The sequence below is a fragment of the Saccostrea cucullata genome, unplaced genomic scaffold (genome assembly GCF_032062105.1).
Source record: "Saccostrea cucullata isolate Sc308-1 unplaced genomic scaffold, CSIRO_AGI_Scuc_v1 ctg6094, whole genome shotgun sequence".
Lineage (NCBI taxonomy): Eukaryota > Metazoa > Mollusca > Bivalvia > Ostreida > Ostreidae > Saccostrea > Saccostrea cuccullata.
The window spans coordinates 20101-36744 of NW_026929077.1; the positions used below are offsets into that span (position 1 = coordinate 20101).

At 32.1% G+C, this 16644-nt stretch overlaps 1 pseudogene; it reads left to right on the plus strand.

The window, feature by feature from the left end:
• The first annotated feature begins 8447 nt into the window (after positions 1 to 8447).
• Positions 8448 to 16508, plus strand: LOC134279731 (protein arginine N-methyltransferase 3-like; annotated as a pseudogene).
• The last annotated feature ends 136 nt before the right edge of the window (positions 16509 to 16644 follow it).

Sequence of the window (16644 nt, forward strand, 5' to 3'; positions counted from 1 at the left end):
AATGGGAGGCGAAGTACATGTATATATATTACAAGATATGTATGTGAACACTGATGCCCCTGTAACATAACGAGGATTAACCTTTTCTTAAATGCAGATAAAATATTAATTGGTACCCAAAGAAGGGTCTTTTCAAATACAATTGTAAAATAGGAAAGCCCTAGTACTACCTGTTAAGGCTTAGTTTTTGAAAGGTAGGTCAAACTCTAAGGGTTGTTGGTTTCTAACCAGGATTACATACTGTTAATGTATTATATTAAGTGTGTACGATATTGGGCAGAAATTGGATTCTGAACAAGTGAGCGTGGATTTGATTGGGTGCAAATCTTACTGTTTTTCTTTATAGATATATGTGCAAGACATTTAGCGTTGTACTTGAATTAGCGGATACTTTTTTTCCGGCAAAAACGCGAAAAAGAATACCCAGCCAAATGTAATATATTTACAGTATGTGATGTATGAGAACCCTAGCCCTTACCCTTCAAAAATTTGATCAAGATTAAAGTTTTTTTTCATAAGTAAGGAAATCATCAAGGTCAAGGTAAAAATGTCAAAGTTGCTGGTATCCAATAAAAGGTCTTGCCAAAAAGAATACAATTGTGAAGTATGAGAGTGCGAGAGCTCTTCAATAAACATTGTAGAAATCATAAGACATTCACTTTGACTTTCTCTTAATAATGAATATTTATGGAATTGAGTACAGTTTAAGTGACCACTTTTCATGACATAGTTTCATTGTGAGAAGCTGGAAAACAAGGGCTTTTCGAGACGATCCATTACAAATGACTGGTAAAGATTCGGTAAACAGGAGTGATGTTAGAAGCTTCATTAAAGCTTCTGTAAAACTTGGTAAGAGTCCCCCAAAAAATTTTACTGAAATATGTTATGTTAACAGCAATCGAATGTTCTGTTTTATATACACATAAACAGGTGAATTTCACTAAACATAATGATTTAATGGGCATCAAAGAGGGTTCCGTCCTTGGTGTCAAAGACTTACAACAACCAATGTACTGTTTGCCAAAATTCAACAAATTATCACTGATGATGTTTGATTGACTTTAAGACAAATAGCAACATTGATAGGCATCATTTTGGTGGTAGTGTACATTGTTTAAAAGAAACATTTGACAGTAAAAGGCTTATTACTCAATGGTCACCATATGTTTTGAAAAATGGGTGAAAACAACACCGTGTAAGAATATCTAAAGAATTATATTATTTTTTTAAAAGATCAAAAATTGAAGTTATCCACATTTGTCTGAAATTTAAACAGAGAGTAAAATTTGAATACATTTCTTTTAACCATCATAACAAATTTAGAATAAGATGCACTTGACAAAAGCAACCAAGGTATGAGAAGAGCAAAGAATTGCAAAAGCACTAAACAGTTTTATATGCCGTTTTCTTAAATAGTAGTCGTCCTGTTGTTCAAATTCTTATTCGGAGAGGCAGTTCAATTTCTGGAGAAGTATAGAAAGCAAATTTTTGCAAAAAAAAGAATCAAAAGGTTTATGAGAGGCTGGAACCAGGATTCAACTACATTTAACTTCTTCATGACAGCGTCCGAATCCACACTCCATGAAGAGTAAAGGATTCTGGGGAATAAATAGATAGTTAATATTTTGTCATACCAACAATATATTACAGAGCTTTCAACCTTTGACTTGATTCATTCTCTCCAAATTTGTAAAAACACCTTTCAAAAAGAAAAAACAAAATCATAGGATCTGTCATATTGCAGTATACGAAGGGCCATACTCTAAAATGTGTTCTAAAACAATGAGAATTGGATAAAATATTATGGACATGTGTTTTACTCATACTTCCCTTTCTAAGGAACGAATTCTTCAAAATCACGTATCAGTTTTAAATATTTTTAATATTCCATAGAGCCTAAATGAATTTGAGCTACCGTATATATATTGGGTTCCGAAACTTCATAAAAAATCCTCACAAAGATACATTGCAGGTTCCAGTAAATGTTCAACTAAGCCTCTTTCGTAACTCATCACTAAAATACTGACAGTAGTGAAGGGAAACTTCAAGAGTACTGTGCAACAATATATTCAAGAAGTGGTGTGAATCAGATGTGGATACTCAAAAAATTCAAAAGAACTTTTGGATAATTTGAAATCAGAAGATTTTACCAAAATCACATGCTTAAAAACTCACTACTTTTTAACTTTATACACAAACCATTCCCTACGATAATTTAAAGTCCATGCTTTTTTATATCATCGTCTTGAAAAAGACGTTAATGGTAATCTAACAACCAAACTATATGATTAACGTGATGACTTTAACTTTTCTATCATCAACTTACATTAATTTTGCAGCAGTATACTTTCATTAACTATATACGGAGTGTACATATCTCAGTTGATTCGATACGCAAGATCATGGATTGCTCACACGTATGAACAATTTCTAAAACGAGTTGGTTATTGACAAGCAAGTTGATGAAACAAAAATATCAGCAGTCTCGTTTAAAGTCACCGTTTCGTAAGTTCTATGGTCGATCCAATGACCTTGTCAGCAAATAAACTCTATCATTGAGTCAAATGCTGACTGATGTCTTTCATATTAATTGTTTGTCCATTATTATACACTGAATTAACGATGGATTTTTCCGTTATTTCCCGATCATGACAAGGAGCACAAGCCAGGTGTGACCGGTTGGCAAGGGATGCTCACTCCTCCATGGCACCCGATTCCACCTCTGATGTTTTGAAGGTCCGTGTTTGCTCTGCTCCTATTTTTATTGTTTTATGAACATTGATATTGAATACTGTTCGTTATCTCCATATCCTTTTTATATTTAAAAGATGATATTAAAAAGATATCATTAAGGCTAAATCCATGAAAGGCGTTTTTATTTCATTTCCAAGCACCGAGGACATTATTTATCGAAAAAACCTCGTACTAGTATCTGACGTTCAAGAATTATAGACAAAGTAAAAATTTATGGAAAGGGTTGAATTTTCTCGAATGCAAGTTAAACTCCAACTGACAAGGTCAAAAGGTTCAAATTTTTGATACCCAAAGGAATATTTATCACAAGGAATGCACATGTGAAAGATGAAAACCGTGGTTCTAATGACTCAAAAGTCATGAGCAAGGTTAATTTCGGACAAAAAGACAAGACAATATAGTTTGAAATACGACCACTAAGCCCTCTTACGAAAAAAAAATATATCGATAAGACCTTTAACATGTCCCTTTTTACTCTGATTGTCAAGGTTTCTTATATTAGCAAGCTGTGTTAAATTCGGAAGACCCAGTTGGCTTGAAGAATTAAGGAAACTTGAAACTATGCTGTTGCATGATTAAGACATTGGTAAAAAAAACCCCGCAAATATAAAAATCAAAAGAGCTAGATAAATGGCAGGTTTTTAATGATGATTTGTCCTTCTGTTTCAATGTTTGTTTGTTTTTTTTTTATTTTAGCGTTAAATATGTTGGTTATGGCAACATGATAGACAGTAACAGGGTGGACTTCTCTAAAACCTACAATATGTATCATATATAATTTAGTGGTGCAAGAGCAAAACCAAGTTTTAAGTCAAAGTTAAGTTTAAAAATACTTCAGAAATTGAATGTTGTGAAAAGTGCGATCCTATATTCATTGTACTCTTTATTATTGCATGGTGCATGTTATACTGGTCAAATACATTAATTTTAGAAATAATTAATCCGTTTCAGCAGGATTGCAGCTCTTGTCATATGCTTTAATAATCCTAGAGTTTATGTGTGAACGTTTACAATGATCATTTGAGTGTATACAGTGAAACCATTTATTTAAGACCATTACATCGCCCTCAAATCTACATCCAGAAAATTTTGCCACACTATCAGTGTACTAGGAAATGTACGAAAAATATATGGGTAAATAATTTTAAAAAACATTGCATGTACGTTGTTGGCGCCTTAAACGTTTACAAATAAAATTTTATTTAACTACATAGAATATTTCATTATCGATTGTGAAACTATTTCTTAATTTGCCTATAGCTACAAACAAACTATGTCATAAAGATTTGTGTGATGTCAATAAGTTAACATTTCTCTTACAAATTAGGCCCCACTTCTGTAGCTGTAAGTATGCTGCGTTAAGATAATGAAGGGATATTTTTTTAATTGTGAGCTATTGGCGAACAGATCACAGAAATCACGAAGAAAATTTTCAGGAAGCGCCATCAAAAAGCAAGTATTCTGAATGATTTTTTAAATTTATTTTTCTGCATCTCATTTAAATAAATTCGAGCGCTACGCCAGTTTCCATCTACGCAAACGTTATAAAATGTTTAAAAGCAGAAAAAACCTTTCCCTGTCTTGATGTCATTTTCAGTTCTTCATTGTTTGGACACTCCATGGATGAAATGGCAAATTGTGTAACACCGCATCAGTCTACATGCCCGAATTAATGGAATGTTTGGATGACAATTGCTCATATCTGAAGAGTTATCTTAAATACACTCAGGTAAAAATAAATATTGGAAATTAATTTGATGGCGCTAGTTCACGAACTGTTTCTAATTACCCTTCGTGGATCGGTAGACATCTAAACATTCAAAACGACTATAGTCTATTTTTCCTGTTTCAATATGCCGAGTTTCAAAGAAATACGTATATTCCTCTCTTTCAGTAGAGTGAGTCAAAGAAATATTTCTATGCATGGGCGCTAAAATGAATTAATTTTGTAATAAACAGTTGTTCTGGTTCAGATTTTCTATATTTGAATCCTACTTATGTCGAAAATCTGTCTCTAAAAACAACTTCTTAAGTATCAGGAATAAACTGCAGTGTGTGACTTCTAGATGTAAGCTTCACAAAGTACCTACATTGTAGACCAGACCTGTGAAAAAAGGACAAACCGGTATCAATATTTCATAAAATAGCCTCCCCCTTTTTTTGCTGATCAACATAATGATAATACAATATATACCCAGACAATATTTTTATGGAATATTTATGTAACTACAGTTACTTTTTTAATAATTTTCGTAGAATTTGAAAAGAGTCCATAATAAATATATATTTTTTCGATGCCGATATCAAATTATACAATTGCAATATGCTACCAAATGATAAGGTAGCACGCTAGGATTAGTAACATATATAAAAGCTGTTACTGAAAAGAAAGGTTGCATCATCACTTGGTGTTATGAAGTAATTCCTAACGAAAGGTATGAAAACTTTTCATACTGAGAATGAATTAAGTAGATTACGTTAAAATTTTTTGATTAAGAAAAAAAATGTAGCTTTGTATGGAGTATATAAATTATTATAGCGCTATACGTAAAAAAAATGTTGGCATTCACTTATTACTGAGTAAAGCATACCTATTTTCTTCACTTTCCAAAGCAATATTTTAAATCAGAAATTCCTTTCATATAAATTAAATAAATGTATGAACGAATGTATGGAATTGAAAATTTATAGCTATATTTTGATGGGATAAGTTTTTCCTTCGCATCATCTCTTCATACCGCGTTATTTCATTTATTCTATCTGAAAACTACCACACTAAATATATCTAACCGACAATTGACATGAGACGTTGCTCAAAAACGATTAATAGTCATTGAGCTTTCAATAATGAAATGCAGATATTTAATATGAGGAACTCACTCAATTTTTTTCCACACCCATTCTCAATATAAGGGCTCAAATAATGTCGCCTCATTTTCATTTAGAAGAAATACCACTGATGTAATTCTTAAATCAACATTATAAATAGTCATATAACAATGAATAAGAATTCATATAATTATCGATCTGAAAGGGTATTTAAGGAGTTCCAAATTCAAATATAGTAGCCTATTTGAAATGTACGTTACTGTCGCCGAGGCAAATATTATGCTGGATCTCCTCTGTGTGATATATAGTTTTGATTCTCAAGTAAAAATTTTCTGATAAGTTAAACCTTGTATCATATATATTTCTTTTCATAACAATAAATACATTTTCTTTGTGATAATAAATAAATTTTATAGTGCAATGTCCCTGTCGCTTAATTCTATTTCAACCACATTACAAGCAAACACAAATATTATACACCTGATAGTTTTGTTCTCCTTTATTTATTGATGGGCTAAATTTGAAATTTCAAAGGATTAATTACTCCTACTTAGATAATGTAACATGAAATTGAACAATTTGAGCAACTTTTATAAATATGTTTACGGAATGAAAGACATTTTCAATCGTAGAGATAAGAAAGAAATGTACGTTACCTATATTCTTCCATTAAGAATATATATTAAGTAGAAAATATGAGACGACTCTGAATAAGCAACCCCTTGTATCCTGTAAACTGGCAAAGACGTTTTGCTTAACACAATTAAAAATTGTTTTTTACATGAAAAGTGATCATTTGAAATGTACGTTACTGAAATGTACGTTACCATGAAATTCGAATTAAGTGAATCTCGCACGAATTTTCATGTATTCTCATACTTTCACACACTCGAATGTGTACACAAAGGAAAGTTTCAAAGGTTGGAGGTCGGCTAAATCCCAAAATTAATGAAAAGAAACGTTTCTGTTGAGAAAAAAAATATATATTAAGGTCAATTATATGTAATATAATTTTGATGCCTGGTATATATTTCTGAATACGAAACCTGTATGATGCATTTCTTATGATATGCAAGTTCAAATAGTATCAATATATTGCGTGTCAAACGTACGGTTGTGGAAGAGAATTGATTTTGATATTTGAAATGTACGTTACGTATGGTAACGTACATTTTGCGTATTTTTAACTGACATTTTTTTATTTAGTCAATGAATTGCGTTTACACGAGCGAAACAAAATTATCGTTACAATCCATTTGACAACTGACCACATAAATCCATCTAAATGCACCCCCAATCCTCGTAAATAAAGTAGACTGTTACCACATGCTAGAAAATTTATTTCTAAGTGTCTTAAATTCATCTTTGGCAACCTTTTTGCAGTTTGTTTACTTTTAATATGCGACTTTTCGTCAATATTAATTTAATTGTTGTTGATGATTTAAAACAAGGTATGCATGGCCTTATAATTGGGGAAAAAAAAGAAACAAAACAAATAAACCCAGAACACAAGACGGTCACGTACATTTCAAAAACTGAAAGGCACACAATACTCAGTTTTTTTTTAATCATTGCATTTTGGGTTATATTTTTTCAGATCTGCTGAAAAGCACGTATGTTTGTGTTTTGACAAACGATGTTGCAACATACTAAATGAAATTGTTAACAAGACTGTCGATGGATATATTCGGAATAGATTTATGTTAAGTTTCAATGGCCAAACACGAGCATTTGTTAGATCATAGCAAAATACGTCTGACTCTTATTATTTTTTTTTTGTCTGTACCCTTTCACACAGGTAGAAGTAACTAGGCAACGACCGGTGTCAATTTCAACGAAACAGCACAAAAGAATGGTTGAACTGAGTTGGAGGGGACTCCCCAATAATATGTGAAATGAACGTTACCGAAGTAACGTGACATTCATGTAGTTGATGACAAATAACCTCGTTTGTTACATTATGATTTCTTATATTACTGCGTTAAAACGCTTCATTGAAATGATTTTTATGTCAATAATTGCTTTTTTTTCGACATTTTCTTATTACTAATTTACATAGTATTACAAGCTTGAAATGTCCGTTACCTACTCATATTCTGAGACAATCGTGTCTTTATAGTGGTGATTGTGACATATAACACAATGTGATTACATAAAGAATCTTTTTTGGAATAAACTGAAACAAAACGATGAATTTTTAGATGAATTTAAAGCTTTTTATTAAACAGAAGTATATCTTGAAATGTACGTTATATTTACGTAGTTTTCTAAATCGGCATGGATATATGTTAAAAAAGACAGTAACTACAAAATAGAATTTTACTACATGTACATGTTAAGTTCCAGTATCTATAGAAAATGACAAGATTCCAAACTGATCGCTCTAAACAAAACAGAAAGAAGAATTTAAAGCATATATTTAAAAAAATGTTTTTATACATCTGGATCAAAAAGTAACCTTTGTTTTTTTTAAAGGAAAAATCAAACGCACGTTCGTATGCCGAGAAAATATGTAGCTGACAGAGTTGGTAGGATGTGCTGGTGTTAAGATGAGATATTCCAATTGTGATTTTAATGACTACATTTTTTTGACATATCTTTTTGGACATTGAAGAAAGAGTAACGTACATTTCAAGCTACATTTCTGAATAAAATCACCCTCTACTTTACCGTCTTGTCATTATTCCATGTATTAAAATTTGATGAAAAAAATCTGGAAACAAAATCTTCAGATACTTTCTTTCAAAGGTAATTGATAGAAAAATTATCTTGAACTTCATTTTTTAAAAAATCAGAGAGGCATTTGTGCCCTTATATTGAGAATGGGTGTCCAGTGTTTTTCAAATTATCATGAATTTTATAGAATGCATTCTCTACTGTTGATTGTGGGAATTGGTTCACTTTTTGGCATCATTAACACTGACAAAGTGTCACCAGGACCAAGCCTTAAATCCTTCAGAGACGACTATGACAGTGTCGCTAAAACGTGTGTGGCTGTTGGATATGTTAAGGATCTCTGTAAAAAGAACCATGATAGAAGTAATATACTAATTCAGATGAATGTTTGATATAATGAATATGCACTGAGCACATGTTTTTTCATTCTCATTTGTTCTTTATTTGTCCTTAGAAAATATGGTAATAGCATTCAATGCCAAATCCAAAGGAGGTGTCCAGACAGTGAGTAAGGGAAACACTGTCATGTTTGGAGAAGTCGATCTGAATGTAGGAGGTGGTTACAACGGGGTTAAAGGAACTTTCATCGCCCCCAAATCGGGAGTTTACGTCTTTGATTGGACAACAATGACAGACAGTAACAAAGGTGCTTATACCTCTCTGGTCTTGAATGGTAAAATAAAGGCATATATAACCATTGTAACAACAACAGCCATCATATTAACATGTCATGTAGTAAAATGGCTGTCGTCAGAATGGAAGCAGGAGATAAGGCTTGGATAGATAGCTATTCAGGAGCATCATCTGTTTATCCCAAATACTCTTCTTTTTCTGGCTACATGTTGTAAATGCGAAATAGAGATATACAATTAAAATTAAAATGTAATTTAGTAACAAATTTGTTGTTTATCTTAGGTTCTACAAGAGTCTGATATGCATATACATGTGTATGTTATATGACTGTGAATGTAATTGTAAATATCCATGTATATATTCTGATTCCATTGCACAAGGAAAGTTATACTGTCAAAAGTATTTTTTGCAATGTCAGAAAAATGGCTAAAAAATTTCATCAAATATGCTGAATAAGCTTGAAAATGTTGACTTGTCCGGGGTTAGCTTAGGTATACATAGGAAGGTGAAAGAAACTACGTTGCAAGAAATCATGGTAATAATTTACACATTGTTACAAACCACGGCTAAAATGTATGATCTTCTCCCATTCTATTACGCAGACTCCGAACCGTGGTTGCAGACGATGTTTTTACATCACTTATTCCGTCTCTCTGGTTGACACAGGATGTGATTGAAAAACGGATAATTACTTAAAAGTCTTTTTATAAGTTTTCGATTGGCATTTTTTTTCTTTTTTCTTTTTTTTAAAAATGAAAATCAGGCTAACTGTATTTTTCTCAACTTTATCAGTATGAATAATACAGTATTAAAGTACAAAAGTCTATCATATTGCAGAAAAGAGAATTTATTCTAATACTGACATTTTACCTAAGTCATTCAAAATTAATTATCTCCTTCACTATTAATTATCTCCTTCACTCTATTCATCCGCAAATAAAATATTTCTTTTCTGAACTATAAATGAAAAGAGACTAAATTCAAAATAAACAAAACATTTATTAGTTAAAAGTTATATACCCAGCTTAATACAAGATATTTCAATGGTTTTTTTTTCCTTTATATAATGTACAATTTAAAGTTTTGTATACAGACTTCCTCAACAGACTCCGATGTTAAAATCTTGATCTATATTTAAGATTTAATGTACAATTCTTAATATATTCTTTAATTTTACTTCTAATGTACGAGGGGCGTAGCATCGCTTTTGAAAGTGGGGGGCTAGCCAGAGATTTTTTTTTTACTTACCTGAAAAAAAAAGGGAAAAGTTGCCAAAAGTCGAAAATCCTATTTCGTGGGGAGGGGGGGGGGGTTAAGGTAAACTTTTCTCAGTGTTAACTAGGCCTACTTTCATTACCAATTTCTAATACTACATTTTCAGTACATCACTAAAAGTGGGGGGGGGGGTGCAACAAGGCTTTCAATTAACATTTGCTATAGTATAGATGCGCCTGAAATTATTATCATCCTTTGAAAATATAGGTCCACCACTGGTATGCAAGGTAGGAAATGACTAGAGGAGTTCCGAAACGTCCACTGTAAACATGGCAAGGAACCGAGAAAGGTAAACACGTGTTTCATAAAGATATATATTTTTCCTTTGATAATTTCTGATATGTTGTTTCATTTTTAAAATTTACGATACTAATAGATTCTCCAAATTCCAAAATAAATAAATATTCCAATGATTTGAATCCTCACAAAGCATCAATGTGTAGTGGTAATATTTTAGCTGAGTTTCCTCGATGAACAAAAGACTTAGTAAGTTTAGTATTAGTAAGTTTAGTATTAGAGTTAACGAAAACTTTCTTATATGTACAAGTTGATTAGAAAATATATCATGAAAATATTTAAATGTTTGTGTAATAATAAAGTTAATAGAAATAATTTATATCACCTGATTTTGAAAAAAGGAACATTCTGACATCAAAACATTCATATTAACTGATTAATCCCATTTTCAGTATAACATCTGTTATAGTACAAGTTGATATTCATTTTAAAAAATGAATAATGTAGCTATCTAGGTCTTATCAAGGGTGAACAGCACTACCAGTTTTTATTCCATGTACACCCTGAGGCTGAAGAATATGTGAATACAACCTCAGCCAGTGGCGTAAATCCTGTGGCATTCGGACATGGATCTACCAAATGAAAATAAATAATTTGCAATCACAATTAAGGCCAATGGACTGTGGCTCTGAAAAATATACTTTTACTATACAGTAAAACTCAGTTAAAACGTAGTCACTTGGGACCTATGAGATTACTTTCACTATACCCGTAGTTTGTTGTATCAATCCCCAAATTCGTTAAATTTATATGAGTTGGTAGGATCCAAGATCCTTCGGCTATATTCATAAATTTGCAATATCCGCGTTTGTACTAAACAAGTTTTGCTGTACATACTCGTGTGTGACATTAATTTATATGGTTGGAAATGAATATCTAAGGAATAACTTTCAGATTTTGAGGTTTTATGACAATGATCAATCGATTAGCTTGTGTGATAATTTTATGAGTAAATGCCTTTGGCTTCTAAGCAAATTATTAAGCAAGTCAATTGATTGATCACATCATCTAACCAAAAAATTATAGATAGTTATTTATTATTCCATAAATACTATCCCTATTGACAGAGGAGTTGATGGAGGGAGTTGAGAGAGAGGATGAGGAGTGGGAGGAATGTGATGAGGACACGGAGGACAGCCAGGTCACGTGTCTCTTCTGCTCTCAGACCTTCACCTCCCCGAGGTCACGTTCACACACTGTACGACCTCACACGACCTTGACCTCGTCAGATGGAGGCAGAGCAACACGGAGTAGACTGTATACAGTATATCAAGATGATTAATTATATCAGACTCAAGGTTTGTGTGTTTATGTGTTGGCACACTGAACGGTGATCAAGCTTTCTGTTAAAATAACTTAGGGAACAAACTCTGCAAAATGTTGAACCTGAGTCATGTACTTTGCATAGATAATTTGATAATATGGTATGCTATAAGTATCCCACGTATAATAGATTCCTAATCTGTAAATTTAAACAAGAGACAAAAAGGTAGGTAAAGAAATCATTAAACTCTAAATTAATTGACACATACATGTACATGTAAGACTTGAGTTAGATTTTATGTTTAATAATTTTTACTTTTTTTCCTTCCAAATTACAGAAACCTTCACCAGCAGAAGTCAAATCCTCATTTACACAAAATACCTGGCCCTGGGATAACAATGATTATATGAACCCAGCAGATCCAGAGGATTACTGCAGTATGGTGAGAAGATTCTTTGAAAGATACAGTCTACATAAACCTGAACTGTCATGATGAAAACAGCTGTTTATTCTTTCAATTAAAAAAAAATGAAAAAAATAAATTTGTACTAAATGCTTTTCTTGAAAAATCCTGTCAGTTTTTAAAAACTTTCAAAAAAAACTGCCGTTCCAAAAAATGCTGCAAGTTTTAGTTTTAATAATCTAATTTTTAATCTAAATTTCTTTTTTCTCATTAGCGTTTTGTACAGTCCCTGAAACGTTCTACTTTCCCACCTGAACGGTGAACGAACGGTGAACGAACGCCCGAGCGAACGGTGAGTGAACGATGTGCCGAACGGTGGCAACGCAACTTTGATGAACGATGTGTGAACGGTGAACGGTGAGTGAACGCGCGAACGCGAACGGAGCGCGAACGCGAGCGCAAAGTGAACGGTGAACGAACGAGTGAAGATGAACGATTTATTCGGAATGCCTTTGGTACTTTCCTTGTATTGAAATTATTCTTTTATTCTATAATTCAAATGTCAAAAATAAATATAAATACACAATATATAAACAAAAGAGAAATAAATAGATAAATAAATAAATAAAAAATAATTAAAAAAATCTATACATACGTATGTTTAAATCGATATTTTAATACCATGATTTTATTAGCCGTCAAATGCGTATTTGTTACCGCGTGTATGTAAAAAATAAATTAATCTTATATAGTAAATAATTTTGCGTATTCTTTTAACTTATAAAATAATGTGGACTTTAGAAGATAAAACTACTTCTGATATAAACAATAGATAAATAAATAAATAAATAAATTAATTAATAAATTAAAAAATAAATAAAAACATTTTTTTCTGCACATACCTATGTTTAAATCGATATTTTAATAACATGATTTTAATCGCCGTCAAACGTGTATTTGTTACCGCGTGTACTTAAAAAATGAATTAATTTACTTATATAGTAAATAATTATGCTTATTCTTTTCACTAATGAAATAATGTGGACTTCTGAAGATAAAACTGCTACTTATAGAATGAATTAATTACACTGTACGGGGTTGAAACAACCGTACATGTATTTCCGTGCCAAAGCGATTCTGAGTAAAATAACGGATTTTTTTAAAATTCACAATTATCTGTTGACATTGACTGTTATCGTACTGCATAAACATTCTCGTTTTATTTAAATTCTACTGCAAAATATTCTATATTTATGTGCCTTTTTATTCTTTTATGACGATTATTTTTTGCTAACTTCTTCATGTATCTGTAGACATTTCCCGGTCGTGATTACACTCGGTCAAGGTGTTGGAAAGAGGCATTCAAATTATTTGTAATACATGTGTAGATTAAATTTTCAAAACTAAATAAGTATATGTGTTGTCATAGTTTTTATTGAACAGAGAAATGTACGAGAAAGAGTAACAGAGAGAGATAACCTCTCGATTCTCAGATATATGTTGTATCAAATAAAAATTCTAATTATTTTTCTTAAATATTCCAAGCAATAAAGGTTATAAGGTAATCTTTTTTTTATTAACAAATCCATTTGACAGTAATCATTGGCTTTTATTTTCCATCATCAAGTTCACACTGTTCACAGGAAGTCCGTGCTATATTTGTAGTAGCGTGCTTGTGCTGTCAATAAAAATAATTCGACACAGTGTAGGTGTGGAAATCGCATTTCACCGAACATGCCGAAGGCAAGGAGTCACTTAGTATTCCAAGAAATTTTAATATTTTTCCCTATCATTTCTAGATCTGATTTTTGCATTCCTGCAGAAAAAAATAATTCGAATATATGATTGGAAGGATTAAGTTTTAAATTGAATGTGAAACATATTCTCTGCCAATTTAAATACTACTGTCGGCACAAGTTTATACTAAAATACTATTGTTTAATGACTGTTTGATGTTGGGTTTAAGACTGATTTTCTTGTGTTACAATAAAAAAAAATATTAATTAAAATATACTGAAAAAACTCAATAAGAATTTTATTTCGGGAGAGAGACTGGGGGGGGGGGGGGGGGGCTTAATTATACTGAATAGCAAAAAAGATTTTTTTAAACATGTTTAGGTACGGAGAAGGAAGTAATTTTTCTTCTCTTATAATAAAATATTTTAAACAGTTGGTCTTTTCTAAAATTTAAAACCACACCATCAACTTAATTAGCTCTAAAGATATCTAATTAACTGAATATTTGCTGTACTGTTCATCATTCAACCCTACATGTAGTTTAAACATGTTAAATACGTGTTACTGTAGAAATAATTTTTTATGTATTCTTGTCCTGTAAAAGACTTGGATTAATTATTATACATCCATTAATAATTTGTCCTCTTTAAAATTACATCAAATTGATGCCGTGCGTGAAACATTTGTACATTGTCCTTTTTTTAATTAAATATTTTAGCATCGTTCTACATACATGTAGGTACTTAATGTATTAATTATTTTCCAGGGAAAATTCATGAAATAAGTTACAGCTGAGTTACAATAATAGAAATATAAATATCATAGATAATTTTTGCAACGAAATAATTATTCTTTAAACACGATATCTAAGTTATTTTATTAAAAAACATGAGAATCCTTACTATCAAAAAGATAAGTCCTTTCACTTCGGAGTTCCGAATGACAATGAAGACTGAACGATAAGTGAACGGTGAACGCAAGGTGAACGCAAGGTGAACGCAAAGTAAACGGAACGAAGAGCGAACGGTAAACGTTTTGTGAACGGTGAACGCGAGCGCACGGTGAACGGTGAACGCAATACTGTGAACGAAGAGCGAACGGTGAACGCACGCTGAACGGTGAACGAACGCTGAACGAACGGTGAACGAACGGTGAGCGGAATGGAAAAATGGGAAAGTAGAACGTTTCAGGGACTGTAGCCTCTCCCAAATTTATTTTTGTAAGAGTTAACTATAAAGGTAATGCAGTAAGTATGTTATTTTATGGGGGAAAAAATTTCTATTTTTTTTAATTTATAGATATTGAAGATGAAGATGATGGTGGCATGTGTGGAGTTATGGGCCCTGGAGGAAGTATAACCTTTGATGGGCCTCCTTTGAACATGGAAAAATTGACCAATAAAAAGGCTCCTCAGAACAGTTCTTCATCAGAGATGAATGGTGTCAGCCAATCAGAATTGGAGGCCACTTGTGCTCGTCTTAAGGACGCAGAATGTCGAGTTAAACAATTAGAAGAAGAACTGAGCCGAGTTCTTGGAGACTTTGAGAAAGTGAAGTGAGTTTGACAAGATGTTGCTGATGTGTAGATCTATCAAATATTTGTCTCTGACCATGTCATATGGAATTTGTTTGAAATCAGAATTTATATAAGAAATCTGGTCAGATTGTTGTGTTGTCAAGAGTAACAATTAAACTAATCCTACATGTATGATTGCCTGGAGATTCAAAAGTAAATTGAAGAATATTTAATTTTGTGGCTAATACATGTATATACATGCATGTATTATTTCATTGCACGTTTTATAGACCTCAGACTGATTTGTTTTAAATCTGATCATTTTAGGCAACACTGGATCTTCTTGTTTTATTTGCAGAAAAGTCACCCAAGATCTGCTGATGTCACAACCCAGCCAGCCAATCAAATCAGAGAATGCTGTACAGATGTTGACAGAGGATGAAGATGATGTTTACTTTGGATCTTATGCACATTTCAGCATCCATCAGGAAATGTTAAAGGTATTTAACAATAACAATGAGTCATTCAATTACACAATAATAATAGTTCAGCACATTTGGGCACAACAGTTTTGTAGGCCAGTAAATTTGTGGACACACTTTTTAATATAGTTTACAGTGTTTACAATAATGTTGCTTTTAATATAATTTAAAGATGACATCAATATTTTGGTGATACTTTGTGTAAGGTATTAATATGTGATGTGTTGCTATAGTTTTCATCCAAATTTGAAGGGAAAACCCTCGAAAATTAAATTAATTTTTCAATATTGAGATTCATTGTCCAAAAATTATAAAGATATTGTTAACAGAGACATGTTCATCTTTACATGTACATTTTTGTTTCTATGCAGGACAAAGTGAGAACGGAAAGTTACAGGGATTTCATGTACAAGAATCCTGACTTGTTTAAGGACAAAGTGGTGTTAGATGTGGGCTGCGGGACTGGTATCCTCTCCATGTTTGCTGCTAGGGCTGGTGCCCGAAAGGTCATTGGGGTCGACCAATCAGAAATTGTTTTTCAAGCGATGGACATCGTCAGGTTTGTTGTAAAATGTGGGACATTACCCTTCAGAAAGTACCGTTTGCTTGGAAATGTTTTACCATGATTTCATTTTCATCCCATTTGCTTATGTTTATGTCAATGAAGCCAAAATTTTAATGCAAGAATTTAACAGAAAAAAGAGTTATCTCCCTTTTAACACAGCTTAATTTTTATCTGCAAAATGTTAAAATGGAACCAAGTGGATTTAAAGTGTTAC